The 6,000-nt window shown below is 46.2% G+C and overlaps 1 long non-coding RNA gene across 1 annotated transcript; it reads left to right on the forward strand.

Moving 5' to 3' along the window:
* Positions 1 to 2,308: 2,308 nt before the first annotated feature.
* LOC115385246 (uncharacterized) lies at positions 2,309 to 5,435 on the forward strand. The gene is made up of 3 exons (XR_003931103.1): positions 2,309 to 3,923; positions 4,095 to 4,188; positions 5,338 to 5,435. It is a non-coding gene; the product is annotated as an uncharacterized LOC115385246 (long non-coding RNA).
* The last annotated feature ends 565 nt before the right edge of the window (positions 5,436 to 6,000 follow it).

Genomic DNA, 6,000 nt, shown 5'->3' on the forward strand with positions numbered 1-6,000 from the left:
AGAACAAACCTGTCGGCCAGAAAAGAACCTGCAGCAGCTGAAAACCAGACATAAAAATATTCTGCAGTCTGGTCAGTTACTTAAGTGTCGCCCAAAGAGCAGTTATCACATGAAGTGATAAATTTGTTTCTTCTGAGAATGAATTTCTGTCTGATTTTAGCCATTAGAAAAGTGGAGTCAGAATGATGTGGGACCAGGGGCGGACTTACCATTAGGCGAAACTAGGCAGTTGCCTAGGGCCCCAAGTTCCTGGGGGCCCCATAAAACTCCTCATACACTTATGGTTAATACAGTTATTACTTATTTGTACACATTAATTATGTTTTGAATGAAATCCTATCCCTAAAATGCCAGCAGAATGCTTATTGTATTATGTGTGTCTCGGAGCCCCCCCTTCAGTCTCCACATTGGATCAGTCCATCTCACTGCGCATGTGCGGAGAGGATCCAGGAAGAGCAGCAAAACACACGAAAACAAACGGCGTGAAGAGCAGAGAAGAGAAAAGAACAGAAAAGAAAAAGACGATGAAAAGAAGCTCCCCCAGCAGTGCTGAAAAAAGGAGGAAAGCAGAAAGCTGCTCTCAAAATGCCCCAAAGTGACGACATACTTCACCGCGGCAGCAGCAGCAGCAGCAGCAGCAGCAGCAGCAGCAGCAGCAACCCGCCACGGCCCCAAGCCAAGCTGCCCCTGACCTCGCCCAAGCGAAGTCGGCCCCGACCAACTCGACCCCAGCCCCCGACCAACTCGGTCCCAAGTAACTGTTCCAATGGAACGGAGCACATTTAGAGCAGCTGCACGTTGTTTTTATTTTTTTAATCCTCGTGAACGTCTGCGTGCGTCTCTGCAATCAGTGGATGGTGCGTTCAGGAGCGTCGGAATGTTAATTCCTACTGAAAATAACCGGGGTTACAATGGCTACATGTGAAGGATTTGTGTGAGTCCCCCCCCCCACCCCCACCCCGTCCCCACCTAAACTGACGCCTATGTGCAGATGGTTTTAATGACACAGATGTTGCAACTGAGGCTTTACTGAGGCTTTACTGCTCATGGTATTTATCTTGTTCAAACTTAGTATGAATCAAAATAAAATACAATATCCACAACAACCAGCAAGTGTAACGGCGACGTCAACACCTGTTTGGGAGGGTCAGCTGTCGACGTGTGGAGAAGAGCAACTAGTGAGTGTGTGTTGTCTTCTCATTTCAGAGGGCCCCATTCCTGCCTTTGCCTCGGGCCCCAAATTTGTTAAATCCGCCACTGTGTGGGACCCTTTCATTCCTAAAACTGGAGTCCTGAAATAGGACGATTTTCCTATTTTCAGGAGACAGTTAAGACAAAATGATGCTGTCTGTTATATTGTCGTCCATTTCAGTGGTGTGAGACATTTATTTTTCCTTTGTTTCTCATTTTACTCATTGTGTAGCTTCAGGGTTGTTTTATTTTATTTCCTATTCTTTATTTTTTACATCAGTGTGGTTTAGTACCAGTTTCATTAAGGTTTTTTTCCCATTGTCTTTACAATAATTGTGAACCTTTTATTGTAGGACTTGTATTAATAAAGAAAGGATTCTGAAATGTCTGTGTTGAAAGTTATGTTGGTCTTCAATCAATCAATCAATCAATCAATGTAACTAAACTAAACTAAACTAAAGTATCTAAACTAAACTAACTAAACACTAGTTTAACTACTAAACTATCCACAAAGCTGCCCTAGGAGCTAGAATGCTGTGGGAAGTACGGAGCACTGAGCCCTGTCCTCTAATGTCTGAATGTTATTCCCTTTAGTCCGTTCATTGCTTTTCACCTGCTGTCCCCCCTTCGAGGGGGAGTCTTCTCCAGTTTCAGTTGCTGACTCCACTATTACGAGGGCCTACGAACAAGCTCCGTCCGGACCGGGAGGACACTCCTGTCGGTCCTGCCCGTGGACTGGCTTCGGTTCTACTGCTGGGATCCGTGGTTCTTGTGCTGGACCGTCCAACGGACTGTCCTCAACATAGTCCTCGGCTTTACTTCTTATTGTCTCATGCTAGCTGTTGCCAAAGCTGTCCGTCCCTGGGAGAGGGATCCCTCCACACTGTGGTTCTCCCCAAGATTTCTTCTTTTCCCACTGGGTTTCTGGAGTTTGTTCTTGCCGGATGTGAGGGTCTAAGGCGGTGGTTGCTTCGTTTTGTCTCGTTACTGAGAATCTGACATATTAACATTATGCTTATTCACTGTTTTTACTTTTACCAACCAATGTAACATCCTGAAGCCTCTGAGGCAGCTGCTGTTGTGATACTGGGCTGTACAGAAATACACTGATTGATTGATTGAATTGAACTTCGTCCAGGATAACCACAAGATTGCCACAGGATAACAACAGTTTGCTGGCTTAATCCCTTATCCTGGTTTTGTGCAATAGGGTCATGATTGCAGAGAGTTTGTGGGGGTGTCAGAGGAGGTTGTATTTTCTAGACAGATGTGGTCGATGAGGAGGTTTTTCCAGGGTGTGATGTGTCTTGAGTCCCGTGATTTCCAGTTCATGAGGAGAGTTTTCTTGGCAACAGCTCGCACCACGAGAAGTAAAGGGTTTTGTGTATGATCAGGTTTTGATGTGGACAGGTCTCTGATAAACAGAGGGTGGGGGAAGCGGGACGTGGCAGCCCAGGATCTGTGACAGGATGTCTGTGATGTTTCTCCAGAAGTGGTGGACAGGTGAGCAGTGCCAGGCTGCATGAATGTAGGTATCTGTGCAGTTTTCTGAGCAGTGTGAACAGTTATCGGATGATGAGAAGCCCATTTTTTGCATTTTTTGTCCAGTCAGATGTGTTCTATGAATGATTTGTATTGGATGAGCGTTTTTTGTCATGAGGAAAATGTTCTTGCAGATCTGGGGCCAGAAGTCGGCATCAGGAGCAACTGTGAGATCTGTTTGCCATTTTTCTGAAGGTGTAGATGATATTGTATCGGTCTGTGAAATTCACTTGGATATTTTAGATCAGAGTTTTTTTGAAGAGGAGATATTAATGAGGGTAGAAGCTGAAGGGGGGAGGTCGAGGTTTATGTTTCTGTTTTTCATTGCTGATTGGATGGATGATGAAACCTGTAGGTATTGTAGAAACTGTTGGCTCCTGATGCCGAGCTTCTGGACCAGGAGCGGGAATGGGACCAGGGTGTTATTGTTGAAGATGTGTTTGAGGGGAGTGATCCCTTTATCTGCCCAGGAGCTGAAGCGTAACGGTTGTTTATTGCTGGTGAAGTCCGGGTTGTGCCAGATGGGGGTGAAGAGTGAGGGTTCCAGAGTGGAGTCAGTGATGCTGTGGAATTTCCACCAGGCTGTCAGAGCCGATGGGACTGTGGGGTTTTTGAAACAGGGGTGTTTTTTGATAGACTGAGTGAGAAATGGTAAATCTGCTAAATGTATTTCATCACTAACTGTCTGTTCTATGTCTAACCAAGTGTTGTCTGACTGAGTGGGGTGGGTCCGTTTGTAGATATACTGAAGTTGATTTGCTCGTGAATAGTGGTGAATATTTTGAGCATTGAGTCCGCCTAATGGTTTGTTTTCTGAAGTGTGGTCAGTTTTATTCTTGGGAGTTTATTTTTCCAATAGACCGTTTTTCGGTCTACGTCATCGAGATACTGCGCGCGCATTCTGGATACGGAAGTGGTGTTGTTCTCCATTCGTTCTAGATAAAAAAGACGAGCTACCACTGGTTAACAAGCATTTAAAACCGTTCCCGGTATCAACATGACCGGTTGTTGCGTGTACGGTTGTACGAATCGCTGTTCCACCAGCGGATTAAAGTTTTATAGGATTCCGACAGGATCACGACCATTTCAGAGCAACCGGCGGCGTCTGTGGCTGCAGGCGATTAAACGTGTGGACTGGAATGAGGACACAATCAAAAATGCTGGCGTCTGCAGCGCCCACTTTATATCAGGTAAGGTCATTTATCTCCTCTTTGATTTTACGGGAATGCCTTGTTTACATTAGTGATTGTCTGTGTGGTGTACAGTAATAATAAAATGCAGCTAAAGTTTGATAAGCTGGCGTTAGATTTGGCGAGTAGCTTGCGAGGCTAATAAATCGTTTGTGTTATTATTTTTTGCAGGCGAGGCGTCATTGGACTCCAGTAGTCCCGATTTTGTGCCATCTGTGTTTAAGTACACAAAACAAAGTCAGAACCCAGATGCAAAGATGGACAGGTGAGATGGGATTTGCTCTCCTCTCACTCATTTTGTGTTTTATTTTCCTCTCTTGGAGCCGAGCAGCTGCAGCTGCTGCTTTGAGATATGGATGGTCTGACCTCTCATAACTTACAACTACCGTATTGGCCCGAATATAAGACGACTCCGATTATAACACGACCCCTATTTTTCAAAGATCATTTTGTGAAAAAAAAAAAAATACTGAAAACAGGTCACTCATAAAACAACTTTTTATTATACAATTACTATAAACTCAAAACTCACAACTGAGATAACATTTCAGGAGATATAAAATGAAAAAATATTACTACGGTATTGAAAAAATATATTCTCTTTCTCAAAATAAGAAACAATAAGCAACAAATAAGAACCTCAAGGGGTCAAAACTGCATAAATGATGTAAATAACTGTCCAGGTCCTTCAGCTGAATCAGGCTCTGGTGGTGGACATTCCGTCTGTCCGTCTTTCAGAGACGTATTCTCTCTCCCTTCTATCAGTCTCTCTGAAGCGTCTCTCAGGACCACGGAAAGCTTTTCTCATAGCGTTAGCATCTGGAGTGTTTTTTCTGTGCTCTCCAGTCAGAACGAGGCTCTGCTCCACCAGACCTCCTGGCGGCTTGGCAGTAGTTTGATGACTCTGCTGCGTTGATCACCATCAGTTTAAAGTTGGTATCATAACTTCTCCTCTGTTGTTGCTCAGTTGTCCAGCGTTCAGCCCCTTTGTTCCAGATGATCCGCCATTTTTCATCAGATCATTCATTCATTCATTCATTTTCTGCCGCTTTATCCCTTTCGGGGTCGCGGGTTATTTGATCTCATTTCATCGCTCCACTCGCTCTCTGGTCAGTGATACTTTGGCTCCATCTAGCGGCGCGGATGGGTATTGACATCTACCGTAAGTCCGCGATTATAACATGACCCCACTTTGGAGGATGCAATTTCTGGAAAAAAACATCGTCTTATATTCGGGCCAATACGGTACTTAGCGCGGCCCTTCCTCTTTCTCCTGTGCTGTCTGTTAAAGGGAGGAGCATGAATTTTTCACTAATGTTTGTTGCAAAGTAGCTTGAGTGTTGTACTCCTTTGTAAATCTCTTTGGAGAGCGTCATGAATGAAATGTAACTGCACATTTCTTCTGTTACTGTAGGTAGCATAGGAAAAGGAGGCGGGATGACAGACCTGTCCCGGCAGCAGCAGTTCTTTCTGAAAATCCAGATCAAGAATGCAGCACGGATCCTTGTCCTGGTATGAATAGATTCATAAATATAAATTATCTCACAGTGAACTGATGGATTGTCAGGGTTCCCACCCTCACTGAAAGAGCCCCCACCCCCCCACCCCTGGTGGGGGGGTGGGGGGGTTTAAAAAATTTAAGATTCTGCCGCCCCCACCCCCCCACCCCACCCCTGGTGGGGTGGGGGGGTGGGGGCGGCAGTTGTGGGTGGCGGGGGTCCTGGATGTGGGGTTCGGTGTTCCCTTGCCTTCCGGGGGGGTCTCCCACAGGATGTGACAGTTGGATGACTCTCACGTGAGAGTGTGTGAGTGTGTTGGAATGTGAGTGTGTGTGTGTGCGTTTGGTTTAGGGATGAGTGGTTGTGTGTGTGTGTGTGTGTGTGTGTGCATGTGTGTGTGTCAGTATGAGTGAGTGGGTATGAGTGTTGGGTTGGGGCGGGGGGGAGTGAGGCGGGAGAGGACAGGGGGTGGGAGGGGTGGGCCAGGTGGTGGACGGGGGGGTGGGTTCCGGGTGGGGGGGGGGGGGTGATGCCCTGGATCTCGGGGTTCGTGGCCGGAGCGCTGGGGGGGGGGGGGG

Source organism: Salarias fasciatus, unplaced genomic scaffold (genome assembly GCF_902148845.1).
Source record: "Salarias fasciatus unplaced genomic scaffold, fSalaFa1.1, whole genome shotgun sequence".
Classification (NCBI taxonomy): Eukaryota; Metazoa; Chordata; class Actinopteri; order Blenniiformes; family Blenniidae; genus Salarias; species Salarias fasciatus.